The sequence below is a fragment of the Zingiber officinale genome, chromosome 8B (assembly GCF_018446385.1).
Source record: "Zingiber officinale cultivar Zhangliang chromosome 8B, Zo_v1.1, whole genome shotgun sequence".
In the NCBI taxonomy this organism is placed as follows: domain Eukaryota; kingdom Viridiplantae; phylum Streptophyta; class Magnoliopsida; order Zingiberales; family Zingiberaceae; genus Zingiber; species Zingiber officinale.
The window spans coordinates 87,804,773-87,822,183 of NC_056001.1; the positions used below are offsets into that span (position 1 = coordinate 87,804,773).

The 17,411-nt window shown below is 43.6% G+C and overlaps 1 non-coding gene across 1 annotated transcript; it reads right to left on the reverse strand.

Annotated features, from left to right (window-relative positions):
- Positions 1-8,043: 8,043 nt before the first annotated feature.
- On the reverse strand, positions 8,044-8,149 carry LOC122018276. The gene has a single exon (XR_006121701.1). It is a non-coding gene; the product is annotated as a small nucleolar RNA R71 (small nucleolar RNA).
- Between the last annotated feature and the right edge of the window lie 9,262 nt (positions 8,150-17,411).

Below are 17,411 nucleotides of genomic sequence, written 5' to 3' on the forward strand. Positions count from 1 at the left end.
ATCCTGCGCCGAGCCACCAAATTCCAGTGGGACAGAGAATGTGATCAAGCGTTCGAAGAATTGAAGGTTTATCTAAACTCTTTACATGTATTAACTAAGCCAACTACTGGCGAGCCACTCCGCGTCTACTTATCCTCGACTAAGCATGTTGTTGGTGTTGGTTGCTACTCGGAAAGCCTATAGGTTCCACTGTACAAAAATTTTGTACAAAGGTCTGAACCTTTTCCTAGCTACCATGTGTTCTTTTAAATTAAATTTTGGATCTCCTGCGGAACTTAACACGTTTGATCCAAAACTTAATCTATTTGTTCTTTTAGGTTTTGACTTGGATCTCCTGCGGAACTTAACACGTTCGACCCAAGTCTCCTTAAGTTATTAATTCCATTAAATATTAATTTCCATAAAAGGTTCCCAGTACTGACGTGGCGAGGCACATGGCCTTCTTGGATATGGGAGCAACCACCACCGACTAGACAAAACCTTTAATAGAAAGCTAATATTTAATTTCCTAAAATAACTTTAGGTTAACCAAAGAGAACAATCAAATCACAAGGAAAAGAAAGAAACAAAAGAACACAACTTCGAAAAAACATATTCGAAATACTAGAACGTAAGCCTCTTGTATTTGGTATTATTTCCATAAATAACTAGCATGATGCGGAAATAGAAATTACTAGTTATACCTTGTAGAAAAACCTCTTGATCTTCTACCGTATTCCTCTTCTAACCTTGGACGTTGTGTGGGCAACAATCTTCCAAGATGAGAAACCACCAACCACCTTCTTCTTCTCCAAGCAAGGTTCGGCCACAAAAGAAAAGCTTCACCAAGGAGAAAAACCAAAATACTAACCAAGCTCCAAGAGATGCTAGCTTTCTCTCCTTCTTCTTCTTCTTCTCCAAGTAGTATCCGGCCACCACAAGAGCTCCAAGGAGGGGAGAGAGGTTCGGCCACCACAAGAGGAAGAGAGGGAGAGGATGGACCGGCCACCACAAGGAACAAGAGAGGGAGAGGAATAATAGATGTTGTGTCTTGAGAAGGCACCCTCACCTTTTATATTCCTTGGCCTAGGTAAATTAGGAAATAAATTTTCCTTAATTTCCTTGACATGATTTAATTGAGAGAAATAAAATAAAATTTCCCTAATTAATTTGTGATGGCCGGCCACATCATTGGAAGGCAAATAGGACAAGTTTCAATCAACAATTAAAACTTCCTAATTTGTTTCCGGAAATTTTAAAAAATAAAATTTCTCTTTAAAATCTCTTCATGGTTAATAAAAGGAAATTTCTATAATTTTAATTTTATCAATCATGTGGATAATTTTAAAAAGAAAATAAAATATCTTACCAATCTACAAATTAGGAAAGAGATCTAATCTCTTTCTTAATCTTTTGTAGATCTTTTACAAGAGAGATATTTTAATTTTAATTCTCTTTAATAAATTATTTCTTCCACATAATAAAAACTAAAATTAAAATCCCTTTTTAATTTTATTTGGCCGGCCCTACTAGCTTGGGTTCAAGCTAGGGCCGGCCACCCCAAAATATACCTAGGCCGGCCCTAGCTTGTTCCCAAGCTAGCTTGGCCGGCCCCCATTGGGTGGGTATAGAAGGTGGGTATAGGTGGGTATAGAACTATAAATAAGAGGCTACGATAGGGACCGAGAGGAGGAATTGGTTTTGGTCTCCCGATAAAATTAAGCATCCCGTGTTCGCCCCGAACACACAACTTAACTTTATCAATGATAATTCATTCCACTAGAGAACTATCATTGAACTACCGCACCAATCCCAAATTACATTTTTGGGCTCCTTCTTATTATGAGTGTGTTAGTCTCCCTGTGTTTAAGATATCGAACGTCCACTAATTAAGTGAGTTACTGACAACTCATTTAATTAATATCTAAGTCCAAGAGTAGTACCACTCAACCTTATTATCATGTCGGACTAAGTCCACCTGCAGGGTTTAACATGACAATCTTTATGAGCTCCTCTTGAGGACATTATCAACCTAGTATCACTAGGACACGCTTCCTTCTATAATCAACAACACACACTATGAGTGATACCATTTCCCAATTTATCGGGTTTATTGATTCATCGAACTAAATCTCACCCATTGATAAATTAAAGAAATAAATATCAAACATATGTGCTTGTTATTATATTAGGATTAAGAGCACACACTTCCATAATAACTGAGGTCTTTGTTCCTTTATAAAGTCAGTATAAAAGGAACGACCTCAAATGGTCCTACTCAATACACTCTGAGTGTACTAGTGTAATTATATAGTCAAGATAAGCTAATACCTAATTACACTACGACCTTCTAATGGTTTGTTCCTTTCCATTCTGGTCGTGAGCTACTGTTTATAATTTATAAGGTACTGATAACATCATCTTCTGTATGTGACACCACATACTATGTTATCTACAATATAAATTAAATGAACAACTACAAACAAATGTAGATAATTAGACCAAATGTGATTCTTTATTCATAATGAATGTTTACAAAGCTTAGGCTTTCAGTATACACTCCAACAGTTGGCTCGGCATTAGTACGGCAAGACGACGAAGAGCAGCCTGTGTATTTTCTGAGTCACATTCTAAAGGATGCCGAGTCCTGATACACTGGTCTAGAAAAGCTTGCCTTTACGTTAGTCCTCACCGCTCGAAGGCTCCGGCCATATTTCCTAGCGCACACGATAATCGTCATGACGAACAGTCCTCTAGGAAGAGTTCTCCTTAACCCGGAGGCGTCCGAGCGGTTGATTAAGTGGACAACTGAGCTCGGTGAATTCGATATCCAGTATCAGCCCCGCACGGCAATCAAGGCGCAATCCTTGGCAGATTTCGTCACCGAAGTGCATAATCTCGAGTCCGAATCTTTATGGAAAGTATTTGTGGACGAGTCCTCCACTCCGCTCGGGAGCGGTATTGGTATTTTATTGATTTCTCCCTAAGAAGAACGGGTGCAACTGTCCGTCCGGTTGGATTATCGGGCAACCAATAATGAAGCAGAATATGAAGCCCTCATCGCTGGATTGAAGGCTGCTCGGCATGTAGGAGCAAGCCGAGTGATGATCTACTCAGATTCTCAGCTTGCTGCTTTGCAACTCTCAGGAACTTTCGAGATAAACAATGCAAGACTCAAGCTCTACGTGGAGGCCTTCAAAAAGCTCAAGGCCAACTTCAGCGATGTGGTCATACAAAAGATCCCTCGAGCGGAGAACCAGGCGGCGGATGAGTTGGCTAAGCTTGCAAGTTCGATATCTCCGATCGTCATACAACAACCGATTGAGCAGGTATCATTAGTGGCTCGCATTGATAGGATGGAGGGCCTCACGTTCCCGAGTGACTGGAGAACAGCCATAGTGGAATTTTTACGATCGGGAGCTACGCCGTCCGATCCAGAAGAGATTCAGTTGCTAAGGAAGAGAGCGGGTCGGTTCACCCTCATCGGGGATCAGCTCTACAAGAAGGTGTTCTCCCGGGCGTTACTCAAGTGTGTCAACTCGGAGGACGCAGAGTATATACTAAAGGAAGTGCATCAAGGATCTTGCGGAGGTCATCCGGGCAGCCGCTCGTTGGCGAGAAAGATTCTGCTGGCCGGGTACTTTTGGCCGACTCTCCAGGAAGATGTTGCTCGGACTGTCACTACCTGCCTGTCCTGTCAAAGATATCATAACTTCTCCCATCGGCCAATGGAGGAAATGAAGGCGTCCACAATGTCCTGCCCGTTCGACCAGTGGGGCATGGATATTGTGGGACCTTTCCCTATGGCGACCGGGCAGCGGAAGTTTTTACTCGTGGCGGTGGAATATTTCTCCAAATGGGTCGAGGCCGAGCCATTGGCAAAAATAACCGAGCAGATGGTCAAGAAGTTCATTTGGCAGCACATAATATGTCGGTTCGGCATTCCACGTGGCTCGTGTCCGACAATGGGCGGCAGTTTGCCGGCCAGCATCTTCGAGAATGGTGTGAGGGGTACGACATTCAGCAGCACTTCACCTCCGTGACCTACTTGCAAAGCAACGGACAAGTCAAAATCACCAATCGGGAGATCCTTCGGATTCTTCGAGTTCGGCTCGACCATGTCGGAGGCAACTGGGTGGACGAGCTCCCAGGCGTATTATGGGCGATCCACAAGACCCCTAAGGAGGGAACGGGGGTCACGCCTTTCCACTTGGTATACGGAGGGGAGGCTGTCATTCCTGTGGAGGTCGGAATAGAATCCGATTGGGTGCAATAGTACGACGCGGATAACGCTGGGCGGAGGCAGCTGGAGCTGGACTTGATAGATATGGCGCGAGCCAAAGCAGCCGTCCGGCTATTGGCGTACCAACAAAGAATGAAGCAGAATTACAGCAGACGAGTAATTCCCAGAGTGTTCCAGGTCGACGACCTAGTATGGATGAAAGTCGGTCGGCGACGTAAGCAAGCTGGAGGCTCCCTGGGCTGGACCCTTCAGGATCATCGAAAAGTTCCGATCGGGCACCTATTACCTTGAAGATGAAGACGGACGGTGGCTAGAATGACCATGGAGCGCTAACCATCTCCAGTCATACCGAGATGGGTGAAAGGTGCCCCAATTTAATTCATTATGTGTACTTTCCGTTCTTTGGCACCTTTAAATACAGGAATGAAATCAAGAAACAAGATACCAAGTCAGCGCTGAACGACCAAGCTCCATTTACCCGTCGAGCGACGATGTTAAACGCCAGAGTCAGACCGGCGACTATAAACCTCCCGGCCTAAAGACCGTCGAGCGGCGACGTTAAACGCCAGAGTCGGACCGGCGACTATAAACCTCCCAGCCTGAAGACCGTCGGGCGGCGACGTTAAATGCCAGAGTCGGGCTGACGACTATAAACCTCCCGGCCTGAAGACCGTCGAGCGGCGACATTAAACGCCAGAGTCAGACCGACGACTATAAACTGCCCGGCCTGAAGACCGTTGAGCGACGACGTCCGACCGGCGACTATAAACCCCCCGACCGGGTTGAAACCATAAATCCCAAGGACAAGGAGGGAACCATGACCTACTGGCACGACACCCGTTCGAGCCACTCGATTATCTTCGCTGACTAGAGAAAACAAGCAAACAAGAGCAAAAAGTAGAGTTCCATTGAAAATACGATTCGCTGGCCAAACAACCGAATTACAACAACACTTAAACCTCACTCGAGAAAGTTAAAGAGATGTTTAGGCATGTTGCTAAGGAGTGCGGCATGTTCCCGGACGAGGATGGTCAGGGACTCCGGGAGGTGACCCTTGGCCTTCAGATAATCCGTCATGGCAGTAATGGCCAGCTCAAAAGCGAGGACGAGCCGGTCGCAAACCTTCTGAACGAATTCGTCCGAGCGAATGTAGTTCTGCATCATTACAGCGAAGCGGCTCGTCTCAACCTCTTGGTACTCTTTGAAAGCAGCATGAGAGGCCTCGAGAGCCTCCTGAAGGGCCTTCATTTCATCCTTGAGAGCTGTCACCTCCGCCGAGTGGCCTTTTTTCTCAGCATCCTGCAGGTCGGTCAACTCCTTCACCCGTTGCTCCAGAGCTCGAGCTTCCACGTTCTTGGCGTCTAGATCGACGATGGCACGATTCTTCCGAGTGGTCGCTAGCTCTATCTTGTGGTCAAAGTAATGTGCGTAGATTATATACTCTTTTATGCATATTTTTACGCACATTTACATACTTTGAGCATGCTTGATCTATGCATTTTTATACTTCCAGCTTTCCTTTTAGCATATTTACTCTTTTGGTTCGGAGATCTGCTTTTTGTGCATTTTCTGTACACAGGAGTCGAAATTTGTGAAGATTATGCGTCCTCGGGCAAGCTTGGAAGTAATTGAAGGGAGAGAGCATCAGGCCGTGTACTACACATGGCCGTGTAGTCTTAACAGGAAGGAAAGAGGACATGGCCGTGCGAATCTCACACGGCCGTGTCTTAATTTGAAGAAATCAGAACAGATGCCTTACATGGCCGTGTGGATCTACACGGCCGTGTGAGGTTTCCAGAGGCCAAGCAGGTGGTGGCCGTGTGCATCACACGGCAGTGTGAAGTTTCCAGAGACCAAGCAGGTGGTGGCCGTGTGCACCACACGGCCGTGTAACATTTCCAGAGAGCAGGAGGGTCTTGGCCGTGTGCACCACACGGCCGTGCAGTTTCGGCAGAGAAGGAAGAGGACATGGCCGTGTGAATCTCACACGGCCGTGTCACGGGGCCGTGTGGCGCCCGATTTCCTCCTCTATTTAAACCCTCCTTCATGAATTGAAAGGGGATCTCTCCCCCTTTGGGAGAAGGCAAGATTTGGTGGTTTCCTCCCATTCTTGGGAGGATTTCTGGGCGATTCTAAGGGAGTTCTTGACGATTTCGACTCCGGAGCGAGGATTGGATCCGAAGACGAGGCTTCTTCGTAGATAAGTTTTCTCTTTCCCCCTTTTCTTGGTTTCTTGGATTGAGGATTTAAGAAATGCTTGTAATCTTCATTTCTTCGGATATTCTTCCTCGATTCATGGAGTAGATCTTGTATTCTAGGATTAAGGGAGTATTTGTATGATGGATTGATGTAATCTCTTATGGATTTGCCATTTTCTTGTTTCAATGACATTGTCTTGCTTGTATCAATTAGATCTTGAATGATTAATGGTGGTTTGTGCTTAATTCTCATTCTTGATTGATTGTTTGGATTTCTTGTGGACTTTGTAAAGATAAACTCTCACTCGATCATCCGAGGGATCCACATGACAGGTGCAAGCCCGTGTAAGGACGTTTGAGAGATAATCTTGAAGAGGAAATAGGAATTTTCAAGAGAGTAGGATGGATCTTGTGATTAGTTTCTTGTATCTTGATAGATTAATAAGTTGTGGGCTTCTATGTTGATATCCGAGGAAGGCATAGTAATAGGTGCGCTTCTGTGTAAGGACAACGTAGGTTCACGTCTAATTGATCATATTTAGATACATTTCTCAGTCCTTAGCCGATTATCTATTGCAAGAGAGAACCGGCAACTTTCTACAAGTGTTAGGCAATTGAGGGATAAGAAGTGGTGAACCATTTACATTCAAGAAATCCTACAAAGAAACCGAAACTCCTAGAATCTCCCTTTATCATAACCCAAACCACTAAATTCTTGTTTGTTGATCTATAATATTAGATTTGTTTACCTTCACTTTGCATTTGAAACGATTGGATAGTTGTTTAGCTAATTTGCATTGAGACATTCCTAGTACTTATTCCAGTCCCTGTGGATACGATAATCTTTTATATTACTTGCGACATTTCCGTACACTTGCGGAGCGTGACAAGTTTTTGGCGCCGTTGTCGGGGACTGCGCTATAACATTAGGAATTATCAATTGAGTTAGACTAAACAATAACATTTGTTTTCCTTTCATATTGCATAGTTGTAACTAATCATTAGATTTCTGTTTTTACTTTCTTGTATAACTTTTACTTCTTGTTAATTCTTTTTGTACAAATTTAATTCTGCATTTTTTATTCTTTTATTTTTCTTTTTCTGTTGAACTGTCATTTGCTATCTTGTTCTTGTGTATACGAAGATCTAACTTTGCAGGAGAATTCTTTCTTTTTGACCCTGAGATTGACAGAACTTTCCATAAAAGAAGAATTCTACAAAGGCAAATTGAAGAACAGGAACATTTGAACATGGCGAATAGACCACTCAAGGATTATGCAGCACCTTATGCAAGAGGTTTTCGATCTAGTATTTCAAGACCTTCAGTGGAAGCTAATAACTTTGAGATCAAACCCGCAATTATATCTATGGTGCAGCAGAACCAATTTGGTGGAGGACCTCATGAAGACCCCAATCAACACTTAGAGGGCTTTTATGAAATATGTGGTACCATGAAAATGAATGGAGTTCCTTCAGATGCAGTTAGATTATTATTATTTGGGTTTTCTCTAAGAGATAGGGCAAAGCAATGGCTGAATTCTTTGGCCCCTAATAGCATCACCACTTGGGAGCAGTGTGAGCAACAGTTTCTTGATAAATTCTATCCACCAAGCAAAATAGCTCATATGAGGAATTTAATTGCAAGCTTCAAGCAGACTGACTCAGAATCTCTTTTTGAAGCATGGGATAGATACAATAGTATGCTCAGACAATGCCCACATCATGGGTTGGAAAGATGGTTAGTGTTGCACACTTTTTATAATGGTATCAACTATCATACCAAAGTGTCCCTTGATTCAGCTGCTGGAGGGGCACTTATGAACAAAAGTTTAGATGAAGCTGAAGAAATTATTGACAGTGTAGCACAAAATCATCATTAATGGGAAAACGAAAGAAGTGGTGGCTATTCTTCTGTAAACCCAACAATTAAAGCATCAGGGAAGTTTGATGTAGATGCAGTCACTCTTTTGTCTGCAAAATTGGACGCTCTTACAAAGAAATTTGAGAATATGGGGACTAGTTCTAATATGGTCAATGCTATTAGTACATCTTGTGAAGTATGTGGGAGTTCAGAGCATTCAAATGACTCATGTCCATTGGGAGCTATCACTGCACAAATCAATCAACTGGAACAATGTGATGCAATCATGAGTTACAATCAAAGGCAGAACAACCCATACTCAAATACTTATAACCCTGGATGGAAGAGTCATCCCAATTTTTCTTACAGAAATAATCAAGATCAAGGACCATCTGTGGGGGCAAGACCAAATTTTCAAGCTGGGCAACAAATTTTTCAACATCTATCTTCTCAAGGCTTACCAAAGTCAAATATTGAAAAGATGCTTGAAGAAATTATCTCAAGTCAGAATGAAATGAAGCAAGATTTAGCAAAGCTCATTCAGAGAATGGATAATTCTGAAAAGCATCAAAAGATCCAGGATAGTCAAATTGCCCAACTAGCTTCCTCATCACCCAGAGCACCAGGACAACTTCCAGGAAAACTTGATGTGAATCCTAAGGAGCATTGCAATAGAATTGAGCTTAGGAGCGGGCGGACCTTGGGAGACTCCCAAGTGACTGCTCAAAAAGGGATACAAAAAGAAGAGCTCTCTCCTCTTATACCAAATCAGATTCAAGCTAATGAGGAGAGTACCATTGAGGTTGAAGAGACTCTTCCACTGAACCATCAGAGCAAAGCTGTCCCTTTTCCTCAGAGACTTACAATGCTCAAGAAAGATGAAGAATTTGGCAAGTTTTTAGAAAAAGTTAAGGAAATTTGTGTAGAGGTACCTCTTATTGATGCTATTCTTCAAATGCCTAGATTTGCCAAATTCCTGAAGGATCTCATGTCAAACAAGAGAAGAAGAGGAGAGGTTGAGACCATTGCGCTTAGTGAGGAATGTAGTGCTATTTTGGAGAAGAACACTTCCCCGAAACTAAAGGACCCAGGGAGCTTTTATATTCCTTGCAACATAGGAAAAAAAAATTTTGAAAAAGCTTTTTGTGATTTGGGGGCAAGTGTTAGCCTCATTCCCTATTCAATTTGTAATAAATTAGGTCTCAAAAACATTAAACTTACTACTATGGCACTTCAACTTGCCGATCATTCCTGCAGGTACCCTTTGGGTATTATAGAAGATGTGCCAGTAGAGGTGGATGGGAATGTTATTCCCATAGATTTTGTCGTGTTGGACATGGAAGAGGACACTCGGATTCCTATCATATTAGGAAGACCTTTCCTTGCTACAGCTGGAGCTATTATCGATGTCAAAAATCATAAGCTTTCTTTGGTAATTGGTAAGGAAAGGTTGGAATATGATTTATCTAATATCTCTAACCATGTCTCGTCTCTTTCAAATGCTTGTAGCAGGACAAGCATTTATAAACTTGAGGAATGGAATTTCCACCCTCATGGAAGGCCACCAAACGAAGGAGACAATGTGGTGGAAGATGTTGGGAGAAGATCTCCCAACAAAAATGAAAAGTATATCTGTCCTCCAAAGGCGAGGAAAAGAAGCGAATGATCAAGTTTGGTCGAGCTAAAGACCTTAAACAAGCGCTTCTTGGGAGGCAACCCAAGGGTTCTTTTAGTTAGTTTTGATTTGTATCTTAATTTCTTTTAGTTTGATGCATTCTTTTGATTTTGTTTTCAGGTTAGGTGCAAAACTGAGCTCGGCCGTGTGCTGTACACGGCCAGGCAAAAGTTGCAGAGCAGGGGAGTGCTTGGGCTGTGTCATCCAGACACGACCGTGTAGGATTTCCCGAGGAGAAAAGGATCTAGGCCGTATCTCAAACACGGCCGTGTAAAGAATCCCGAGAAGAAAGATGGAGAGGCCGTGTCCCAGACACGGCCGTGCGAGGAAACCAGTGGAAGAAGGGGGGAGGCCATGTGGATCTGCACGGCCCGTGTAGGGGAGCTATTAAAGTCTTCTTTCTACCTCACACGGCCAGATATTGGACGTGTTCCGCACACCCCTAACTCTCCAAAACATCTCTTTCTCTCCCAATCTCTTAAAAACTCCTCTGTAATCTCTCAAGATCTCTTAGATCTGGATTCTCTTCCTCTCTAAGACTTGGACTTTTCATTCTCCTAACCTAAGATCTTTGCTCTTTGAAGTTTTGTTCTTTAAGTTTCATTCTTCCAACCCTAGATAATTCTTCCTCTATCTAAACTCATCAAGATGTCCAACATTTTGAAGAAACTTCGCAAAGGAGGTGGTGTATCCAGTGGAGACAAAGAGAAGGAGCCATCAAGGGACAAAGGAAAACAACCAGTAAGGGGCAAAGGCAAAAGGACTTCACGCAACGAAGGTAATGACAATGAATTCAATATTGTGTTTAGAAATGATGATCAAGTAACTAGATTTGCAATTCTTGTCAATAGAAAGATAGTGTGTACTAGATATATGGACCTAACCGTTCTTGATATGCTTGGAATTAGGGAAGATGTAGATTTGATGATTGGGTTTTTGGATTGGAGTGATATTATGTACACACATTTGCCTACATATCCTCGTCTTGTTTTGGAATTTTTAAGTTCATTAGATGTCCATTTTAATAATGAAGATGATTATTTTGGAAAAATCTCATTTAGACTAATGAATCAAGAATTTCTATGGGTATTTAGTGACTTTAATTCTTGTTTTGGATTAACCACCGGTAGCCCTCGTAGGTTTGATCCAAGGTTTAATTGGAATCATTTTTGGAATGCAATAACTGGATTAGGTCAACCTTATGAGCCTTCAAGAGCTAAGGCTTCCAATATGCAAAACCCCATCTTTAGGTATCTACATAGAGTCATGAGTAAAACTATTTTTGGTAGAGGAGAGAGTGATGGGGTGGTTAAAAAGATTGAGTTTTATGCTTTATGGGCTATGCTTTATAAGGTTGAGTTTGATTCTAGTTTTCATTTTGTTCAAACCTTATTAAGATCGGCTAGGGCATCATCGGGATCAATTGTTTTTGGTGGTTTGATTACCCGAATAGCTTATAATTTAAATCTTGATGTTGATGGGTTGGAAATAATTCATGGTAATGATATGATTGACATTGATGCATGTCTTGCTATGAAAATGATCGTTCGGGATGAGAATGGGTTTGCGTTTCCTAGGAGGAGTGGTTCTCCTTTACCCCTTCCTTTTCCTGAACGAACTACTATTCGTAACCTGGCTAATTGGGTAATTTCTGAGTTAGAGTTTGAGGATAACCCTTCTATACCTGGAGACACTGAGCCACATCATGAGCCCTCGTCATATGGACACCCGCAGCCTTCTAGTTTTATGGAGCCCGCTAGACATTCTTTTGCATATGGCACGGGATCTTCTAGGTTTGATTTTTCAGATTTTCGTACGTCTCTAGAATCACTTCATGAGAAGCAAGATTCCCAACGGAAAATGTTGGAGGGGCGCTTCTCTTTATCTGATGATCAGTTTAGGGAGGTACAAAATCATTTTCAGTTTACGAGGAATTTTCAAGGTCAAGTGGCTGAGTTTGTGCAGGATTATGATACTGATCAGGCTAGGATGAGAGATTTTATGCAGAGTATGATGCTTACTAGCCAACAAGTAGATGCTTTATATGACTATCATAGATCCTTGGGTGAGATTCCAGGTTTTCCTAGTTTTCCTATTGGCCAACCACGTCGTAGACCTCCTTTCCCTCGTCCACCTCCACCTCCTCCACCGTTTTGATTTCATCGGGACGATGAAAAGTTTAAGTCTGGGGGGGTGTTATGTACTGTTTAGTTTGGTTTTCAGTTTTTTTTTTGTTTTTGTTAGTTTTTCATGTTGGTTCTTATTTTCATTGCTTGTTGCTTTATTGTGCTTGTTTTTGAAATAATCATGGCAAAAAAATTTTTGAGAACATCAAATCTTCACTTATATACTTTCTTGGATTCAAGTGAAATGTTAGCATGATTATTGTCTTGATTCATGATGTTCGAATGATGCTAGTAGTAAATTTTGTGTAGTTCTTTTTTCTATCTTGGGAAGCATTAATAAGCTAAGAATCTTATGGTGATGAGTTTTAGTTTTGGTTCAACCTTAAGGATTTTATCTTCACTACACTTGTGCTTGATGCTTGAATAGTTGATGTCATTGAAATAGTCATGATTCATCTTGTTTGCTTAGTACTTGGTTTCCATGGTGATTTCTCAACTTTCATTTTGGTTACTGGATGAGGCTCAAATCATTAAAGCTCATTTGAAAAAATCAAAATATCCCAACATGTGTGCTAAAAGTACATTTGTGAATAAGTTTTGCACAATACAAACACTTAAAAAATAATAATAATAATAATAAGGGATATAAAAAATAGTTGTCATGAGTGGAATCTAGCAAGTCACCCCTTTGAGATCGAGTTAGGTTACTGGGGAAATGACTGCTTAGCTTCCCTTGAGATTGAGCACACCTTTGAGACCTTGGGTTAGTTGAGAAATATGAACCAAGTGAATGGTGAGTAAGTGCCTATCACTGGTTACTTGTCTTTCACTGGAAACACTAGGAATTCAAATTTGATGACGACTTGACTAGGACATGGATTGAAACTTGAAGGGTGTTGAGTTACCTTTACACTGTGCACAAGATTCTTATGCTTGAACCATACTTTACTTGTTTCCATGATCATGCTTGTTAATGAAACTTTTTGATAGAATTAGGAAAGTGCACTAGGTTTTATGAATGTGTTGTAGAACATATGAATTTAGACTGCAGCATTTTGCTTGAGGACAAGCAAAGGTTTAAGTCTGGGGGTGTGATGTGCGTAGATTATATACTCTTTTATGCATGTTTTTACGCACATTTACATACTTTGAGCATGCTTGATCTATGCATTTTTATACTTCCAGCTTTCCTTTTAGCATATTTACTCTTTTGGTTCGGAGATCTGCTTTTTGTGCATTTTCTGTACACAGGAGTCGAAATTTGTGAAGATTATGCGTCCTCGGGCAAGCTTGGAAGTAATTGAAGGGAGAGAGCATCAGGCCGTGTACTACACATGGCCGTGTAGTCTTAACAGGAAGGAAAGAGGACATGGCCGTGCGAATCTCACACGGCCGTGTCTTAATTTGAAGAAATCAGAACAGATGCCTTACATGGCCGTGTGGATCTACACGGCCGTGTGAGGTTTCCAGAGGCCAAGCAGGTGACGGCCGTGTGCATCACACGGCAGTGTGAAGTTTCCAGAGACCAAGCAGGTGGTGGCCGTGTGCACCACACGGCCGTGTAACATTTCCAGAGAGCAGGAGGGTCTTGGCCGTGTGCACCACACGGCCGTGCAGTTTCGGCAGAGAAGGAAGAGGACATGGCCGTGTGAATCTCACACGGCCGTGTCACGGGGTCGTGTGGCGCCCGATTTCCTCCTCTATTTAAACCCTCCTTCATGAATTGAAAGGGGATCTCTCCCCCTTTGGGAGAAGGCAAGATTTGGTGGTTTCCTCCCATTCTTGGGAGGATTTCTGGGCGATTCTAAGGGAGTTCTTGACGATTTCGACTCCGGAGCAAGGATTGGATCCGAAGACGAGGCTTCTTCGTAGATAAGTTTTCTCTTTCCCCCTTTTCTTGGTTTCTTGGATTGAGGATTTAAGAAATGCTTGTAATCTTCATTTCTTCGGATATTCTTCCTCGATTCATGGAGTAGATATTGTATTCTAGGATTAAGGGAGTATTTGTATGATGGATTGATGTAATCTCTTATGGATTTGCCATTTTCTTGTTTCAATGACATTGTCTTGCTTGTATCAATTAGATCTTGAATGATTAATGGTGGTTTGTGCTTAATTCTCATTCTTGATTGATTGTTTGGATTTCTTGTGGACTTTGTAAAGATAAACTCTCACTCGATCATCCGAGGGATCCACGTGACAGGTGCAAGCCCGTGTAAGGACGTTTGAGAGATAATCTTGAAGAGGAAATAGGAATTTTCAAGAGAGTAGGATGGATCTTGTGATTAGTTTCTTGTATCTTGATAGATTAATAAGTTGTGGGCTTCTATGTTGATATCCGAGGAAGGCATAGTAATAGGTGCGCTTCTGTGTAAGGACAACGTAGGTTCACGTCTAATTGATCATATTTAGATACATTTCTCAGTCCTTAGCCGATTATCTATTGCAAGAGAGAACCGGCAACTTTCTACAAGTGTTAGGCAATTGAGGGATAAGAAGTGGTGAACCATTTACATTCAAGAAATCCTACAAAGAAACCGAAACTCCTAGAATCTCCCTTTATCATAACCCAAAACACTAAATTCTTGTTTGTTGATCTATAATATTAGATTTGTTTACCTTCACTTTGCATTTGAAACGATTGGATAGTTGTTTAGCTAATTCGCATTGAGACATTCCTAGTGCTTATTCCAGTCCTTGTGGATACGATAATCTTTTATATTACTTGCGACATTTCCGTACACTTGCGGAGCGTGACACAAAGGTTTTGACCTGCTTCTCAAACTGGCCGAGCATGTACGCCTGATCAGCCGATTTCTTCCGCTCGGCCTCCAGCATTGCCTTAGTTTTGGTCAGCTCCTTCTGCAGCTCGGCGTATGATGGTCCTTGAGAGGAGGACGACCCGCCAAACTTTTGAGCTGCTTCAGCTCTTCTTCTAACATCGCCATATGATTGGCGGCGACCACGCTTTCCACCCAGTTCTGAGAAATATGAAGCTGTTAAGTACCGATCGAAAAGGTAGCACGAATAAGTTCTGACAAAAAACTTACACCGGTGGCGTGCTGTAGGTAGCTGTTGGCCAGTAAACCGGGAGGCATGGTAGCAACGCGAGCGCGGGCGTCCTCCCATACTTTGGCGAGCGGCCCTCGGATGATGATAACGTGTTCAAGGGTCGTCGGTCGATCGGATTCAGCCACGAAGGCCTCAGTTGGAAGGTGAAGAACAACCTTTATGGTATGGCGCCCGCCGGGCGTGGTGTGAGCAGACGCCGAGGGACCAGATGGTTGGTCGGCAAGTGCAAAGAGTATGCCCAAGTGACGGAGCCTCTGGCGGGCTAGGGCAAGGAGCTGACCGGCTGCGCCGCAATAGGGTCCGTTGGCAGATCTAGCTGGGAAGGGGTCCAATCGGAGGAGAGGACCTCAACAGAGGGAGGGTTGTCTCTGGGGGAGACCGAGCCCGTCTGTTCAGACGATTGGACTACCGAGGCGGCCGATCGCAGAGGCGTCCCCGATCTGCGTCGTTTCTGTCTGATAAGGGGAAGATCGTCTCCCGACTCAGAGTCGTTGCCCTGAGCGGCAGACTGTTTGCTAGAAGTTGCGCCCATCTCAACGGGAGAGGTCCAAGCGGCGGGCTCCCCCACGGCCGTTTGGCTCTTACCCTCATGAGAGTCGAGCGGAGCGATGTCAAGTCGCTCCATTTCCTTGGCCGCTGCCGCCTCGATCGCGTCGGCTTTCTTCTTCAGGATGCCGAACAGCGCGGACTCCATCACAATGTTCGCTGCGAAAGCAAAAGAAGAAAATCAGTTAGACTCAAAGTAAAGACACAAGTAAACTCCTTACCAAGGCTGCTCGGGAGCTTCGTTCGGCTCGGACTCAGGCCAAACATGTACATCACCCCTTTGGTAGCAGCTTATGGATATCGAGCTTCAGGCCGGCTAGCATATTTGCAGCTTAGAGATAGTCCGGTCGAGTCTTATATCTTTTCAATGCGGGAGGAGTAGAAAGTCCGACCTGCCACTTTATTCGGAAAGGAGGCAGCTCGGGGAGTCGCAGGAAGAAGAAGTAATCCTTCCAGTATTTATTAGAGGAGGGCATCTTATCAAAAAAAACTAGGCCGATCCGAGACTGAAATAGATAAGTGCCCAGCTTGGATTGCTTGGGATAATAAAAGTAGTAAAAAACCTCTGAGCGGAGAGGTATGTTATGGATTTTGAATATCACGACAACCCCACACAAAAGGCGAAAGGAATTAGGGTCGAGTTGGGCGAGCGGAATGCAAAAGAAGTTACAAACTTCGATAATGAAAGGGTGGATGGGAAACCGCAGCCCAACCACAAACTAATCTCGGAAGAAACAGATCGTGTCACGCGGCGGCATGTGTGGCCAGTCGGAAGGCGAAGCCAGAATGAGTTCAAAATCAGAAGGAATGTCAAAGGCATTGATCAGGTTCTCCGTGTCACTCGCATCTTACTGTGACTCCATGGTCGTATACTATGGGCCAGGAGCAAGTTCAGAGGGCTGAGAGGTACTGGCCATCACCAGAATAGTACAATGAACGAGAAAACAGATTGCGATGAAAAAGGTAAGCGGAGAACACTAGTGGACGTGGAAAAAACATTGACTGAAGGAGAAGCGAGCCACGAAAAAGTAAAAAGGAGAGCAAAGGAGCTTACTAAACAAGAGGATGAGCGAAGAAAGAACGGAGGATCACCGGAAGGCCGAAAAGTCGGGTCGCCGGAGCACTGAGCGCAGGCAAAGATGTTGAACGCGAGCATAATGATGCAAAGCGGCGGAGGAAGAAGAAACGACCTTATAAGGGTTGGGCTCGACTGACCGGAGCCATCCGATCCAGGTCACGGGATCCGAGGAGTGAATCTGACTGTCGAATTCAATGGGCCAAGAGTCACATCAGCCCTGACAGCTCGAGCAGGCACGACTGCATGCCCACGTGGCAGCAACTCATAGGGAGCATTTAATGAACTCCATTGCACAGGCGTGGTCACGTGCTCGGCCTTAATGGCAAGGATTTGCATGAATTCTGAAGATGTCCTAAAAACGTCGGCATTAACTGCCCTCGGGTAGACATTAACCGCCCTCGGGTCGGCAAGGCAATTAGCGACAAACAAAACTTTTCAAGTCCCAGCGGGTGGGACGCTGAGCGGCTGTGGGGCACCTTCACAGTGCCCCGTGGAGAGGCACTCACATCAGTGGCCGAGTGGCCGTTACGCCACCAAGTTAATAGTCTAGTCAGTCGGACTTACCGCCTCCTTCAACTAGACTTGAGGGGAAGGCACACGATCTGCTGGTAAAGGAGGGGGCTCGGCCGTACA